Here is an 18292-nt window from a genome sequence, read left to right as displayed (position 1 = left end):
GTAATAAAAATAATAATGTCGGTATTTGTGAAGCGCTTAGTATGTGCAGAGCACTGTTCTAAGCACTGGGGTAATAATAATGTTGGTATTTGTTAAGCGCTTACTACGTGCAGAGCGCTGTTCGAAGCGCTGGGGTAATAATAATAATAATGTTAGTGTTTGTTAAGCGCTTACTATGTGCAGAGCACTGTTCTAAGCGCCGGGGTGATAATAATAATGTTGGTATTTGTTAAGCGCTTACTACGTGCAGAGCACTGTTCTAAGCGCAGGGGTGGATCAGGTTGTCCCACATGAGGCTCACAGTCTTCTCCCCCATTTTACAGATGAGGGAACTGAGGCATAGAGAAGTGACGTGCCCCCCGTCACACAGCTGATAAGTGGCAGAGCCGGGATTCAAACCATGACCTCTGACTCTCAAGCCCGGGCTCTTTCCACTCAGCCACACTGCTTTTCTTAGACATAGGCTAATCTGGTTGTCCCACATGAGGCTCCCTGTTTCGCTGCCCATTTTCCAGATGAGGTCACTGAGGCCCAGAGAAGTCAAGCGACTTGCCCAAAGTCACACAGCTGACAAGGGGAGGAGCCAGGATTAGAACCCACCACCTTTGACTCCCAAACCCAGGCTCTTGCCCAGAGAATAATAATGGTGGGATTTGTTAAGTGCTTATGATGTGCCAAGCACTGTTCTATGCACTGGGGGAAATGCAAGGGTATCCAGTTGTCCCACGTGGGGCTCAGAGTCAGTCACGTTGCTGGGCAGGGATTGTCTCTGTTGCAAAATTGGACATTATAAACGCTTAGTACAGTGCTCTGCACTACAGTGCTCTGTACGCAGCATGGCTCGGTGGAAAGAGCAGGGGCTTGGGAGTCAGAGGTCACGGGTTCAAATCCCTGCTCTGCCACTTGTCAGCTGTGTGACCGTGGACAAGTCACTTAACTTCTCTGTGCCTCAGTTCCCTCATCTGTCAACTGGGGATGAAGACTGTGAGCCTCACGTGGGACAACCTGAATACCCTGTATCTCCCCCAGCACTTAGAACAGTGCTCTGCACATAGTAAGCGCTTAACAAATACCAACATTATTATTACTCGTTTGCTCAACTGTATATATTTTCATTACCCTATTTATTTTGTTAATGAGATGTACATCACCTTGATTCTATTCATTTGCTATTGTTTTAATGAGATGTTCATCCCCTCGATTCTATTTGTTGCCATCGTCCTTGTCTGTCCGTCTCCCCCGATTAGACCGTAAGCCCGTCAAAGGGCAGGGACCGTCTCTATCTGTTACCGATTTGTGCATTCCAAGCGCTTAATACAGTGCTCTGCACATAGTAAACGCTCAATAAATACTATTGAATGAATGAATGAATAGCGCTCAATAAATACAACAATACATGAATGAATAATCCCCACTCTACAGATGAGGTAACTGAGGCACAGAGAAGCTAAGTGACTTCCCCGAAGTCACACAGCTGGACAAGTGGCGGAGCCGGGATTAGAACCCACGACCTCTGACTCCCAAGCCCCTGCTCCTTCTACTAAGGCACGCTGCTCCTCTGCTTCGGAGAAGGAGAAGTGAAGTGACTCGCCCAAGCCCACGCAGCAGACCAGTGGTGGAGCCAGGATTAGAACCCATGACCTGACCCCCAGGCCGGTGCTCTAGCCACTAGGCCTTGCTGCTTTTCACCCTTCAGCTTCGTAGAATGGGCTTTGCGGTGGGTTGTGGGGAGAGGCGGGTAATTGATGGCCCTCTCCCAAAATATTTCCTGCATTTCAGAGTCACGGGGAAGCTCCAAAGTGCGGGTTATTCTGCCTGAAGACCAAACATGGCTCAGTTTTCTGCCCCTTGTTCCTTCACTCATTCCTTCAGTTGCATTTACTGAGCACGTATCGTGTGCAGAGCACCGTACTAAGCGCTTGGAAAGTACAGTTCAGCAATAAAGAGAGACAATCCCGCCCACAACGGACTTACAGTCTAGAAGTGGGGAGTCGGACATCAGAACAAGTAAACAGGCATCAATATAAATGAATAGAATTAGATAGATAGATAGATAGATAGATAGATGATAGATAGATAGATAGATAGATAGATAGATAGATAGATAGATAGATAGATAGATAGATAGATAGATAGATGAGAGAGATTGATTGATGATAGATAGATAGATAGATAGATAGATAGATAGATAGATAGATAGATAGATAGATAGATTAGGTAGGTAGGTAGGTAGGTAGGTAGGTGGATGGATGGATAGATAGATAGATGATAGATAGACAGATAGATAGATAGATAGATAGATAGAGAGATAGAGAGATAGAGAGATAGAGAGATGAGAGAGATAGATAGATAGATAGATAGATAGATAGATAGATAGATAGATAGATAGATAGATAGATAGATAGATGATAGATAGATAGATAGATAGATAGATGGATGGATGGATGGATGGATGGATGGATGGATGGATGGATGGATGGATAGATGATAGATAGATAGATAGATAGATAGATAGATAGATAGATAGATGGATGGATGGATGGATGGATGGATGGATGGATGGATGGATGGATGGATGGATGGATGGATAGAAGGATAGATAGATAGACAGACAGACAGACAGACAGACAGACAGACAGATAGATAGATAGATAGATAGATAGATAGATAGATAGATAGATAGATAGATAGCTGTAGATACATAGACATCAGAACAAGTAAAACAGGCATTAATGTAAATAAATAGAATTGTAGATATGTACATATATATACAAGTGCTGTGGGGCGGGGGTAGAGTAAAGGGAGTGAGTCGGGGCGAGGTGGGAGGGAGGGGGAGCTGAGGAAAAGGGGGACTTAATCTGTGGCTGTCTTAGTTTGCCAAATTGTACATTCCAAGTGTTTAGTACGGTGCTCTGCACACAGTAAGCGCTCAATAAATGCTATCGATTGAACGAATGGAAGGCCTCCTGGAGGAGGTGAGCCTTCAGCAGGGCTGGGGGGGGGACGGGGAGGGAACCCAAGGCTCGTCTCCCGGCTACGGATCCTGGCCTAGTGGCAAGAGCACGGGTTTGAGAGTCAATGGTCTTGGGTTCTAATCCCAATTCTCCCATTTGTCCGCTGTTTGATCTTGGGCAAGTCACTTAACTTTTCTGTGCCTCAGTTCCCTCATTTGTAAAATGGGGATTGAGACTGTGGGCCCCATGTGGGACAATCTGAATACCTTGTATTTACCCCAGCGCTTAGAATATACTTGTCACATAGTAAGCGCTGAAATACCACCATTATCATTAATTATTAAGGATGGGTAAACCACACGCTCAATGGCTCGGAAAGTGCAAGCTCTAGCAGTCAGTCAGTCTTAGTTATTGAGCGCTTACTGTGTGCAGAACACTGTAATAACCACTTGGAAGAGTACGATATAACAATAAACGGACAGAGCACTCATCACTAAGTAGAATTGGATCTTGTAGGATTCTTGTATGCTGTTGCTTTATTTTGATTTTGATACTGTAACAGTTCTTTACTGTTACCTCCCTATTGATTTTGTTTAATGAGATGTACATGACCCTGATTTTATTTATTTGCTATTGTTTTAATGAGATGTTCTTCCCCTCGACTCTATTTATTGCGATTGTTCTGGTCTGTCCGTCTCCCCCGATTAGACCGTAAGCCCGTCAAAGGGCAGGGACCGTCTCTATCTGTTACCGATTTGTCCATTCCAAGCGCTTAGTACAGTGCTCTGCACATAGTAAGCGCTCAATACATACTATCGAATGAATGAATGAGAGAGGAGAACCCTTAAAGCCGATAGTCTACAATTTCTGTTGGTGCCTAATGGCTAATAAACGACCCCAGAACGGTAGCTTGGCAGGCAGGGAGAAGAAGACTACACCTGAATTTTAAAAAAACCCAAAAAAGACTCCCTAAAGTTCCTGAGAGGTCTATTACAGTTACTTGTTAAGGAAGTACCTTGGGTCAATACAGTTCAGAAGGAGAACGTAGGCTTTAGATTAGTTATTGAAGTACCTAGGGGAAGTTAGAAGGAGTGTTTATTTTGGCTACCGGTTCGAAGAAGTTAAGGCTTTTATTAGGGGGGAAACTGGAGGAAAAGAGAGAGTTAAAAGGCTCCCAGATCCCTCCCAACCAAAGTCAACCGCCCTCGACGGTCAATTATTCACCACAAAGACAGTTGACTAATCACCACAGGACTTGGAAGCAAGGAGTGTGGACATAGTAAGCGCTCAAAAATACGACTGAAAGAATGAAAATAGGTTTTAAAAAGGCACAAAGATGAAACATGGGGATCCACAGAGCTTGCCTGATGTGTTCTGGAGATTATTCATTCATTCATTCAATAGTATTTATTGAGAGCTTACTTTGTGCAGAGCAGTTTATAGTCCAAGGGATCGAAGTACAGAACTAGGGAGGGAGGGAGGCTGAGTATTGAACAGGGCCAGACGTTCCAATCAGATTGGGTTTGGCCTGTTATTGATCTAGAAAGCGAAACCTCGTAAATTGCCTTTTTAGAGTAATAATAATAATAATGTTGGTATTTGTTAAGCGCTTACTATGTGCAGAGCACTGTTCTTTGTGCTGGGGGCGATACAGGGTAATCAGGTCGTCCCACGTGAGGCTCACAGTTAATCCCCATTTTACAGATGAGGGAACTGAGGCGCAGAGAAGTGAAGTGACTTGCCCACAGTCCCACAGCTGACAAGTGGCAGAGCCGGGAGTCGAACTCATGACCTCTGACTCCGAAGCCCAGGCTCTTTAGAACCACCTATACCCATTAACCTGCTCATATGTATTCCAGGAAAGGAGAGAGGGACTTGAGATCTCTCCAAACTAAAGGTCCTCCCTCTTACTCCCTCTCTTCTTTTGAAAATCCTTGGACTCCTGGATAAAGAATGAAAGAATGGAGTGGACTCGAGAGTTCGCAAAATAAAATATTAGTTTGGGCCTGTGAGCCTCAATCGTTTCATCAGCGGTACTTATTGAAAACTTATGTGTGCAGAGCACTGTACGAAGCACTTGGGAGAGTACAATACGACAGAAGTGGTAGATATAACGGGATCTTACGGTCCAGAGACCGAAACAGAAATTAAAACGAATTACGGGTAGGTACGGAAGTGCTGTAGGGCTGAGGGTGGGATGAATGTCAAGTTTTTAAAGGATACTGATCCAAACGGAGAAACGGTGTTGTTCAGTGGAAAGAGCATGGGCTTGGGAGTCAGAGGTCATGGGTTCTAATCCCGACTCCGCCGCTCGTCTGCTGTGTGACTTTGGACAAGTCACTTCACTTCTCTGTGCCTCGGTGGCCTCATCTGGAAAATGGGGATTGAGACTGTGAGCCCCACGTGGGACCACCTGATCACCTTGGAACACCCCCCCAGAGCTTAGAATAGTGCTTTGCACATAGTAGGCGCTTAACAAATACCATCATCATTATTATTATTAAGTGCAAGGGTGATGCAGAAGGGAGAGGGAGTCCGGAAAAAGATGGCTTAGTCGGGGAAGTCTTCTTGGAGGAGAGGTCATTTAAATAACTCTTCGAAGGTGGGCAGAGTGGTGTCAATAAATCAATCGGTCGCATTTATTGAGCACTTACTGTGTGCAGAGCACTGTTCTAAGCGATTGGGAGAGTACAGCGTAACACAGCTGGGAGACAGGTTGCTGAGAGTGAGCGTACAGAGAATAATAATGTTGGTATTTGTTAAGCGCTTACTATGTGCAGAGCACTGTTCTGAGCACTGGGGGAGATACAGAATAGGAGGAGAGCCAGGAGAGGACAGTCGAGAAAGTGTTTCCAGGAAAAGGGGGCGGTCCACAGCGCAAGAGGCAATTGAGAAGACGAGGAGGATCGGAATGGAGTGGAGGTCAGTGCGACTTGGTGGACGGAACATGGGCCTGGGAGTCAGAAGGACCCAGATTCTCATCCTGCCTCCGCCACGTGTCTGCTGTGTGACCTTGGTCAAGTCACTTCACTTCTCTGGGCCTCAGTTACCTCATCTGGAAAATGGAGATGGAGACCGTGAGCCGCACGTGGGACAGGGACTGTGTCCAAGCCAATATGCACGTATCCACCCCAGCGCTTAGTACAGCGCCTGGATCTGTTGCCGAATTGTACATTCCAAGTGCTTAGTACAGTGCTCTGCACATAGTAAGCGCTCAATAAATACTATGGAATGAATGAATGAATAGTAAGCGCTTAACAAATACCATTATTGTTATTATTGTTATCATTCTCTGGGCCTCAGTTACCTCATTTGTAAAATAAGGATTAAGAGTGTGAACTCCATGTGGGACAGGGACTGTGCCCACCTGCTTAACAGGTATCTACCCCAGCACTGAGTACAGTACCTGGCACATAGTAAGTGCTTAACAAATACTATTATTATTATTTTATTATTATTATTATTATTCAGCAAGCCGTAGCTTGTCAGGGGACGTATCGTGAATCCCTCTAGATCCGTGGCTGCGAAGCAGCGAGGCTCAGTGGAAAGAGCCCGTGCTTGGGAGTGACAGGTCGTGGGTTCTTATTCCGGCTCCGCCACTTGTCTGCTGTGTGCCCTTGGGAAAGCCACTTAACTTCTCTGGGCCTCATTTACCTCAACTGTAAAATGGGGATCGATACTACTAATAATAATGATGGCATTTGTTAAGCACTTACTCTGTGCCAAGCACCGTTCTAATCGCTGGGACAGATACAAGGTTATCAGGTCGTCCCACTTGGGGCTCACGGTCTTCATCCCCATTTTCCAGATGAGGTCACTGAGGCCCAGAGAAGGGCAGTGACTTGCCCCCAGTCACACAGCTGACAAGAGGCGGAGTGGGGATTGGAACCCACGACCTCTGACTCCCCAACCCGGGCTCTTTCCACTGAGCCAGGGCGCACGGTGAGTCCCAGGTGGGATAACCCGATTACCGTGCATCTCCCGCAGCGCTTAGAACAGTGCTTGGCACATAGTAAGTGCTTAGCAACAGCCACCATTCGTGGCTCAATGGAAAGAGCCCAGCCTTGGGAGTCAGAGGTCATGGGTTCGAATCCCAGTTCTGCCACTTGTCAGCTGTGTGACTGTGGGCAAGTCACTTCACTTCTCTGTGCCTCACCTCATCTGTAAAATGGGGACGAAGACTGTGAGCCTCTCGTGGGGACAACCTGATGACCCTGTATCTACCCCAGGGCATAGAACAGCGCTCTGCACATAGTAATCGCTTAACAAATACCAACATTATTATTATTATTACTGTTATCCCCGTTTCTCCCAGTAGGGGGCGATCGGCGGCCCGATGCCCGGTCTTAGCATCTCCTCTCCACTAGAGGGCGGTCGTTGACCAAAGACTGTTATCCCCGTTTCGCCCAGTAGGGGGCGATCGGCGGCCCGATGCCCGGTCCTAGCATCTCCTCTCCACTAGAGGGCGGTCGTTGACCAAAGATGACAAGACTCTAACGTCTTTGAATTTAGAGAATTAAAAAGCAAGAGGGAACCTGTAGATCAGTGAATTTATTCCCCGGCTTTCAGACAAGGCCTGGCCTGAAGCATCCTTTCACTTTCAGAAATGCTATTTGTTAAGCGCTTACCATGTGCCAAGCCCTCTTCCAAGCGCTGGGGGAGATACAGGGCAATCAGGTTGTCCCACGTGAGGCTCACAGTTAATCCCCATTTTACAGATGAGGTAACTGAGGCACAGAGAAGTGAAGTGACTTGCCCACGGTCACACAGCTGACAAGTGGCAGAGCAGGGATTCGAGAAATGCTTGCTCTCGCTCACCAACTCTCATAGCTTTAGATTAGGCCCAAAATGTATCTTAAAAAAAAAAATGTTGGTATTTGTTAAGCGCTTACTATGTGCAGAGCACTGTTCTAAGCGCTGGGGGAGATACAGGGTAATCAGGTCGTCCCACGTGAGGCCCACAGTTAATCCCCATTTTACAGATGAGGTAACCGAGGCGCAGAGAAGTGAAGTGACTTGCCCACAGTCCCACAGCTGACAAGTGGCAGAGCCGAGAGTCGAACTCATGACCTCTGACTCCGAAGCCCGGGCTCTTTTCCACTGAACCACGCTGCTGAATCAGTTACATCTTAAACACCTTAGAAGCTTTCCAAGATTAAGGTAGATGAGGATAATGTTTTCTCTCGCTCACCAACTCTCATAGCTCTACATTAGGCCCAAAATGTCTCTTAAAACATCTCAGTCCTGAATCAGTTACATCTTAAACACCCTAGAAACTTTCCAAGGTTAAGGTAGATGAGGATAATGTTTTCTCTCGCTCACCAACTCTCATAGCTATAGATTAGGCCCAAAATGTCTCTTAAAACATCTCAGTCCTGAATCAGTTACTTCTTAAACACCCTAGAAGCTTTCCAAGGTTAAGGTAGATGAGGATAATGTTTTCTCATGCTCACCAACTCTCATAGCTGTAGATAAAGAGTTATCTAGGCTCAAAATGTATCTTAAAGCATCTCAGTCCTGAATCAGTTACTTCTTAAACACCCTAGAAGCTCTCCAAGGTTCAGGTAGATGAGGAAGGGAACTGCCCGTTTACTTGTTTTGCTGTCTCCCCCCTTCTAGGCTGTGAGCCTGTTGTTGTCAAATAGATTGTTTCTATTTGTTGCTGAGTTGTAGTTTTCAAGCATTGAGGACAGTGCTCTGCACATAGTTAGCACTCAATAAACACAATTGAATGAATGAATGAATGAATGAATGAATGAAAAGGAACAGGAGGGAGAATTCAGCATACGAATCCTCTTCTGAATAAAGATGCATCCACATATCCCACTGGAGTGGGCCCAGACCTTCTCCGCTGTCCGAAGGCGCAGGAGACAGCATGGCTTGGTGGAAAGAACATGGCCCTGGGAGGCAGGACACCTGGGTTCTCTTTCTACCACTGACATGCAGTGTGACGTCGGGCAAGATCTTTGGATCTCAGTTTCTTCGTTTATGAAATGGGAAAATGTAGACTGAGTGGGACGGGGACACTGTCCCATCTCGTAACTTTGTATCTATCCAAGCAGTTAGCACATAGCGCTAGTAATTGTGGTATTTGTTAAGTGCTTATTATGTGCCAGGTGCTGTACTGAGCATTGGAGTAGGTTCAAAGTAATTGGGTTGGACGCAGTCCTTGTCCCCCGTGGGGCTCACAGTTTTAATCCCTATTTTCCAGATGAGGTAACTGAGGCCCAGAGAAGTGAAGTGATTTGACCAAAGCCACACAGCAGACACGTGGCGGAGCCGGGATTAGAACCCAGGTCCTTCTGACTCCCAGGCCTGTCGTCTATCCACTAAGCCACATACTAGTACCGTCTGCCTAGCCTGCACACAAGTGGAAATTAGAATGCACAGGTGAGAATTAGACTTCATCCATGACAGTTCACAATCAATCGATTAATTGTATCTATTGAACGTTTACTGTGTGTAGGGAGTTTTGGATTCTGGGGTTTCTAATGTATAAAGAGCCAACTGGTGTGATGAAGCTGAACCATTTCATTTCACCATGTCTGATTCTTAAATTTGACTCCACACCACAAGACTCAAATCTCCCCCTTTACTTCAGGAAGTACTCTAATATTGGCAGTATTTGTTAAGTGTTTACTGTGCCCCTAACACTGTACTAAACACTAGGGTAGATAGAAGATAATCAGGTCAGATACAGTCCCCGTCCCTCACAGCTCTTAAGGTCTGAGGGGGAGGAGGAACAGGTATTGAATTTATAGATGAGGAAACGGAGGCACAGAGCTTTTAAGCAACTTACCCAAGGACACATAACAGACAAGTGGCCGAGCGGAACTTAGACGCCCAGGCCCACACTCCTTCCACTAGGCCACGCTGCTTCCCAACATACCTGGTGGATCTCTGGGGAAATAGAAGACTTCTTTCCTGCCTGTATTTTTCACTCTGATGACACCTAGGAATGCTTCCTTCTGTTGTCACTTTAGATTCTCTTCCCCTCTTGCCCTCTTGGATCAATCAATTGATCGGTGGCAATTATTGAGCCCTAAATGTGTGCGGGGCCTCATACCTGGCACTTTTTGGAGAGTATAATGATCATTAGGCACGTTCCCTGCCCACAAGAAGCTTATAGTCCAGAGGGGAAGACGTACATAAACATAATTTATTTTAATATCTAAGTGCTATGGGACTGAGGGTGGGGGGAATATCAAGTGATTAAAAGGTACAGATCCAAGAGCAGAGGTGACACAGAAGGGAGAGGAGAATGAGGGCTGAAATCAGGAAAAGCCATTTGAGGGAAATGTGACTTTAATAAGGCTTTGAAGGTGGGGACAGTGGTGGATCTTCAGATATGAAACGGGAGGGAGTTTCAGGCCTGAAGAAGGGTGCGGGAGAGGGGTTGGAAGTGAGATAGATGAGATTAAGGTACAGACTGGTGTTAAAAGAACAAAGGCTGGGTTGTAAAAGGAAATCAGTGAGGTAAGATAGGAGAGGGCAAGGGGATTGAATGCTTTAAAGCCGGTGGTAAGGCTTTTCTCCTTGATGCGGAGGTGGACAGGCAACCGCTGGAGGTTCCAGAGGAGTGGGAGATGTGGGCTAAACATTTTTTTTAGAAAAATAATCTGGGTAGAAGAGAGAAGAATGGAGTAGAGTGGGGAGATAACGGGAGGCAGGGAGGTCGGAGAGGAGACCGATGCAGTAGTCGAGGCGGGAGAGGAGAGGTGCTTGGTTCAAGGTAGTAGAAGTCTGGATGGAGAGGAAAGGGTGGATTTTAATGATGCTGAGAGGGTAGCAATGATAGGATTTGGTAACAGGTGAATGAGTGAGATGAGACAAGGATAATGCCAAGATTATGGGCTTGCGAGTCAGGGAGGATGGTGGCTTTGTCAACCGTGATGAGAAAAACAGGGAGAGAATAGAGTCTGGGTGGGAAAAAAAGGAATTCTGTTTTGGACATGCCACGTTTGAGGTGTCCATGGGACTTCCAAGTAGAAATATCCTGAAGGCAGGAGGAAATGTGAGCCTGTGGAGAAGCTACGTGCAGGGAAGCAGGGGTGGAAATCTGGCTGAGGCAGTAGGAGGGAGGTGTCACACCAAATTCCCGACCAGAAGCCGACTGCTCAGGGCTGCCCTGGCCACATCTATTTCCCCTGGCCTCCCGTTTCTCCGCAGAGACGTTGCTGCTCGCTGTGCAGCTCGGGGCGGGCAGGGAACGTGTCTGTTTATTATCACAAGGTATCTTTTATTTTGTTAATAATGTTGTTTAATTTATTTTGTTAAATTGTTATTTAATTTGTTAATACATCCCTTTGATTCTATTTATCGTGATTGTTATCTTCTTTTTGTCCATCTGTCTCCCCCAGTTGGACTGTAAGCCCGTCATTGGGCAGGGATTGTCTCTACCTGTTGCCGAAATGTACATTCCAAGTGCTTAGTACAATGCTCTGCACGTAGTAAGCGCTCAATAAATACTATTGAATGAATGAATGAATTCTCCCAAGCTCATAGTAGGGTCCTGCACATAGTAAGCGCTCAATAAATACGACCGCCTGGCTGTGCGGTTACTTGAGGGTTACCATTTTGAGAAACAGTGTGGCTTAGCGGAAAGGCCTGGGAAGAAGAGAAGCTGGGTTCTAATCCAGGCTCTGACACGTGAACTTGGGCAAGGCAATGCATCAATAATATTTGCTGAGCACTTCTTGTGTGCAGAGGACTGTACTAAGCTCTTTGAGACCATACAGTACAGCTGGCAATCACATCCCCTGCCCACTAAAAGGGTACAGTCTGGAGCTTACACAAGAAGCAGTCAGTCAATCATATTCATTGAGCGCTTATTGGGTGTAGCGTACCGTACTAAGTACTTAGAACACAATAAAACAAAAAAACAGATACATTCCCTGCTCACAATGGACTTTCCTCATCTGTAAAATGGAGATTCAATCTTTATTCCCTCCAACCTATCCTGCAAACGCTACGTGGGACAGAGATTGGGTCCAACTTGGTAACCTCATATCTACCCCAGCATGATTAGACTGTAAGCCTGTCGATTAATAATAATAATAATAATAATGATAATGTTGGTATTTGTTAAGCACTTACTTACTTTGTTAAGCGCTTACTATGTGCAGAGCACTGTTCTAAGCGCTGGGGTAGACACAGGGGAATCAGGTTGTCCCACGTGGGGCTCACAGTCTTCATCCCCATTTTACGGATGAGGTAACTGCGGCACAGAGAAGTTAAGTGACTTGCCCACAGTCACACAGCTGACGAGTGGCAGAGCCGGGATCCAAACCCATGACCTCTGACTCCAAAGCCCGTGCTCTTTCCACTGAGCCACGCTGCTTCTACTTAGACTGTAAGCCCGTCAATGGGCAGGGATTGTCTCTATCTGTTACCGAATTGTACATTCCAAGCATTTAGTACCGTGTTCTGCACATAGTAAGCGCTCAATAAATACTATTGAATGAATGAATAATGCTTGCCACCTCGTAAAGCACTTATCGGACAACATAATTATTATCCTAGGGCCCATTCCTCTGTGGTGCCTCTGTACTGAGGAGGAACCGACCCTGGATTTCATATCTTGGGAGACTATGAACGCTGGTCATGACCCCCGCCTTTAATCTCAATTTAAGTCCTCATTTCTCAAGAGTTCAAGAAAAGTACCATAAGAAACTAAGGAGAACGGGAGAGGGTCTCTTTATATTAAGAAATAAAAATGTAAATTCTCCCTTATTAACTTAAATAAATAATAGCAATCAGAGAGGTATTCGTTAGGCGTTTACCGCGTCCGAAGCACTGGAACAGATGCAATCGAAGCAGATGGGCTCACAGTCTAAGGGGGAGGGAGAAGATATATTTATGGAACTACCTGGAAGAAAAGCAAATTTTACTGTTAATTTTTTTTCCCGGAACTCAGTTCAAACTGATTTTATCTAGGGATCATTTTACCTGCCGTTATTATGAAATGAAAATTTAACGATAGGGAATTAAAGATATCAAATGAAATATTTCAACAGTGTTCTTTTATTCCGTGAAGTCTTCTGGAAAGTCATATTTCAGGGCGAAACAAGATAGAGGTATTATTACTGCGTCCAATAATCTGGAAAAGGAAAACTTCTGGATGGGAAGTATCGGAAAGGGAAAAATAATATAAAAAAAATTAAAGCAAGCATTCTTTAAGCGAAAAGGCTTAGAGAAGTGACCAGGCTGTCTCTTCCAAAATTTCCCCTCTACCACCCATCTTGTCTCAACCCACATTTAGCTTGTGCTTGAATGATCAAATTTCTAGAAATTTGAACCTACCCGGACCAGCAGCCACCCTTAATGAAATAGTTCTTAACTAAATTTAGTGAAAAATAAGTAACAGGGGCCCATATCCTGCCTCTCCAGTGACTGCTTCTGTTTTCCACATAGTGCATCTGATCTGGGCCTAGAAGATGGAGAAGGCCGATTAGGCTGCGGTAATGGAGCCCAGCAGTGAGGCTAGATTGATTTAACAGAGTACTATTCATTGTTTAAAAATCTGCTCCAGAAGTATAACCGGAACAAGAAAAATGAAGAAAAGAAAAAGGCGCTTGGAAGATATCCCCTAGATTTCCTTGGTATTTCAGCTCAGTGTGACTAGGAGAATGTGTTTTGGAGGCGCCTGAAAGCGTAGCTTGCTTCAAAGATTACTAACATTATAATAAAAAATAATAATAACCGTAGTAATTGTTAAGCACACACTGTGTTCCAAGCGTTGGACTAAGCACGGGGATACATGCAGGCTTGGGCTCTTCCAAGCGCTATGGCCGGTGATCTGCAGCTGATAAGCGCCCAATACGTACGATTGATCGATTGGTTGATAATCAGGGCTGCCTCACCAGGGGCTCAAAGTCTAAGTAGTGGGGAGAATAGGTTTGGAGTCCCCATTTTAGAGAAGGAGCGTGGCTCAGTGGAAAGAGGCCGGGCTTGGGAGTCAGAGGTCGTGGGTTCTAATCCCGGCTCCGTCACTTGCCAGCTGTGTGACTTTGGGCAAGTCACTTCACGTCTCCGTGCCTCAGTTACCTCATCTGTAAAATGGGGATTAAAACTGTGAGCCCTACGTGGGACATCCTGATGACCTTGTATCCCCCCATCGCTTAGAACAGTGCTTTGCACATAGTAAGCGTTTAACAAATACCACCAGATAGACTGAGGCCCAGAGGGCTTAAATGACTTGCCCAGGGCCACCCCAGTCTCTTTCCTTCAAGGCAAGAGCCTTTCCTTCAAGAGCCTGACTCTGCTTCCTCCTTGGGGAGGAGAGGTGCTGGAGGGGATTCAACAGTGACTCCTTGGAGTCAATCGGTGGTATTTATTGAGTGCTTACCATGTGCAGAGCACCATAGTAAGCGCTTAGCGCTGTTCTTGGGAACATGTACTCTCTTGGGCAAACCAAGCTAAGAAGATTTTAAGTGTGGGCAGTTGGTTTCCTCCCCTAGCCTTCACATAACTACGGATATGGCGGCAAGAAGAAGCCAGCTCACTGCCCTCTCATGCAGACTAGCCGTACCGGAGAAACTGAGGAAAACTGGGTTATAATCCAGCTCTGCCACTTGCCTGCTGCGTGACCTTGGCAAACTCACTTAACGTCGCTGGCCCTCAGTTTCTTCATCTGTAAAACAGGGATTAAAAGCTCATCTCCCTCCCACTTAGACTGCGCGATAAAGGTGGAGTAGGGTCTTTGTCCAATTTGCTCATCTCGTACCTACCCCAGTGCTTAATACAGTGCTTGGCACATATTAAGGACTAAATAAATACCGCAATTATTATGAATACGGCAAAGAGTCTGTGTGTTCGTCTCTCCTGAGAGTGAAGGAGGGAATAGAATTTACTGATTGGAAGCAGGAGAATGAGTTGATTTTTTTTTTGAAAGGAAAACCTTTTTCAAGCAACCACAAACGGAAAGGATATATATTAACCCCAGAAAATGTACAGGCCCAAAATATCAGGAAAAAAATTTTCTCAGCAGTCTGAGCCAAATCATGCCTTATGATTTTATTACCACTCTCCTTGGCTTAACAGCATTCACAAACACTGCGCACATATTCCTCTGAAGCTTTTTGACACTTTTCTTTGCTCTCCAGTACCCATTTTCTTTCCATATTGTCTTTGGAAGCAGGAACAAATTGGCAGTAACTTTGAGTTATTATATGTGGGAAAAACTGCGACTTCCTAAATTTTCATCATCCTTCTCCATAATGGTGAGCCTGAAGTTTCCTGGTCAGTCAGTCAGTCAATCACATTTACTGGGCACTTACTGCGTGCAGAACACTGTACTGAGCACTTAGGAGAATATAACAATATAACCAACATATTCCCTGCCCACAATGAGCTCACAGTCTAGAGGGGGAGGCAGGCATTTATATAAATAAATAAAATTATAGATATGTGCATAAGTGTTGTGGAGTTGAGATGGGGAATGAATAAACGGAGCAAGTCAGGGTGATGCGGAAGGGAGCAGGAGAAGAGGAAAGGAAGCCTTAGTCAGGGAAGGCCTCTTGGAGGAGATGTGCCTTCAATAAGGATTTGAAGGCGGGGAGAGTACCGTCTGTCGGAAATGAAGCAGGAAGGTATTCCAGGACAGAGGCAGGACGTGGGCGAGAGGTCAGAGGCGAGATAGATGAGATCAAGATACGGTGAGAAGGAGGAGCGATGGGTGCAGGCTGCATTGGAGCAGGAAAGTAGCAAGGTGAGGTAGGAAGGGACAAGGTGACTGAGAGCTTTAAAGCCAGTGGTGAGGAGTTTCTGGTTGACGCAGAGGTGGATGGGCAATCACTGGAGTTTCTTGAGGTGTGGGGAAACATGGCCTGAACGTTTTTGTCGAGAAATGATCCGGGACGCAGAGTGAAGCATAGACTGGAGAGGGGAGAGATGGGAGGCTGGGAGGTCAGCAAGGAGGCTGATACAGTAATCAAGATGGGATAGGGTAGTCCTGGTCTGATTCATTCTCCATTGCCTTTGGGGTTAAGTAGTTCTGCAGCATAAATCCAGATCAATCAATCAATCAATCAATCAGCGATCTATATTGAGCAGTTATTGTGTGCAGAGCATTGTACTGAACCCTTGGGAAAGTACGAGTAGGTACATGTGATCCCTGACCACCAGACGCTTACAGTCTACAGGGGGATTAGATCAGTTGATTCTGCTCAATCAATCTGGAATTTCCAGCAAGAAATCTGTACGGTGACATTAGTTTCATATATGCTTCTGATCCTCCAGGGCACTGTTCCAAATCAATGATCTGTGATCATTATTAAGAATCCTAGAGATATTCCTTCTCTAGAATGGATAGGAATGAGCCCAAAAGGCCTGTAATAGTAATAATAATAATAATAATTGTGGCATATGTTAAGCACTAAGCCACGCTGCTTCTCACCTGTAGAGGAGGGTGAATAACTCTGCAGAATTAACCCAGCAATATGGAGTTATGATAAGACTGAAGAGTCTGCCTAGTGGATAGAGCATGGTCCTGGGAATCAGAAGGACCTGGGTTCTAATCCTGGCTCTGCCATTTGTCTGCTGTGTGGGCGTGGGCAAATAATAACGATGGCATTTGTTAAGCACTGTTCTTCAGCGCTGGGGGGGAATACAAGATGATCGGGTTGTCCCACGTGGAGCTCACAGTCTTAATCCCCATTTTACAGAGGAAGGAACTGAGGCAAAGAGAAGTGAAGTGACTTGCCCAGAGTCACACAGCTGACAAGCGGCGGAGCTGGACTTAGAACCCATGACCTCTGACTCTGAAGCCTATGCTCTTTCCGCTGAGCCAGGCTGCTTCAATCACTTCACTTTCCCGTGCCTCAGTTACCTTATCTGTAAAATGCAATGAAGACTGTGAGCACCATGTGGGTCAGCAACTGTGTTCAGCTCAATTTTCTTGTCTCCACCCCAGTACTTAGTACAAAGCTTGGTACATGGTAAACACTTAACAAATACCACTATTATTATTATAATTGCGAAAATAATAATAATAAGCTCCCTCTAGACCAAAAGCCCGTTGCGATCAGGGAATATGTCTACCAATTCTGTTATAATGTACTCTCCCAAGAGCTTAGTCCATGCCTTGCACACAATAAGTGCTCAATCAGTATGACTGATTTTGATTACATCCCCTCTGGAAGTCTCTCTGAAGTAACTCAGTTTAGTCACCTCACTCACTGTTATTCCTTCGCGTTTCCCTCAGCCATTTGTTAGGACTCTTGGACAAGTGTTAATTATCTCTGGTTGAGGCAATGAAGGCGCTGTCCCTATTCCTTTGGCCAAAAACTGAGATGTCAGAGAACATTTCTGTCCTCTGTTGGAGACCTAGAGACAAGCAAGAGAAGGTGGGGAACTGTGGTATTCACTGGTGAAATTCTCGACCATCCAGACAATGGCTCATAGGAGGCTGTGGGGGCCTAAACTGGGTATGTATCAAGCAACTTCTGAAGCAGACATGGAAATTTGAACAGTTAATGCTGGCGAGAACAGTTAGGGGATGAAGAGTTTATTCAGGATACTTCTAATTGGGGGGCAGGGCCCATAGGAAAGAGCCCAGGCTTGGGAATCAGAGAACCTGATTCCCCACCAAGCATTGTTCTAAGCGCTGGGGTAGCTACCCCTTAATCAGGGTCTCACACTCTTAATCCCCATTTTACAGATGGGGGAACTGAGGCCCAGAGAAGTGAAGTAACATGCCCAAGGTCACACAGCAGAAACGTGGCAGAGCCGGTATTAGAACCCAGGTCCTTCTGCCTCCCCAACTCGGGCTCTATCCACTAAACCATGGGCTCTAATCTCAGCTCTGCCCCTTGCCTGCTGTGTGACCTTGGAGCAAGACATTTAACTTCTCTGTGCTTCAATTTCCTCACTCGTAAAATGGGGATTGGATATCTGTTCTCCCTCTTCCTTAGCCCCATGTGGGACAGTGAATATGACCAACATGATTATCTTGTAACCACCTCAACACTTAGTAAAATGTTAAATGTAAATTGTTAGTGAAGTGTTGGGGTGGTTACACGGTAAGCACTTAGTAAGCACATAGTAAGTACTTAATAAATACCGCAATTATTATATTATTATTATTGCTATTGCTCAGGGCAGTATACAAAAATTTGAACTCACAACAACTGGAGCTACGAGATAAGTCATGAAATTTACTTAAACAAATGCATGTACCATGTCTGCCCTTCATTTTTCAGCAGTTTCCTCTTCCCTCCCAAACTAGGACAACACTCTGCAAAACTTTCCCCACAGCTTATCATCCAAGAGGTCTCGTAAGTTTTCCGATCATTCCACCCACTATGGAAAAAGTACTTGATCACCAAGGAGGCTGAGAG

This window comes from Ornithorhynchus anatinus, chromosome 12 (genome assembly GCF_004115215.2).
Source record: "Ornithorhynchus anatinus isolate Pmale09 chromosome 12, mOrnAna1.pri.v4, whole genome shotgun sequence".
Classification (NCBI taxonomy): Eukaryota; Metazoa; Chordata; class Mammalia; order Monotremata; family Ornithorhynchidae; genus Ornithorhynchus; species Ornithorhynchus anatinus.
Note: the sequence above shows the minus strand (reverse complement) of the source record.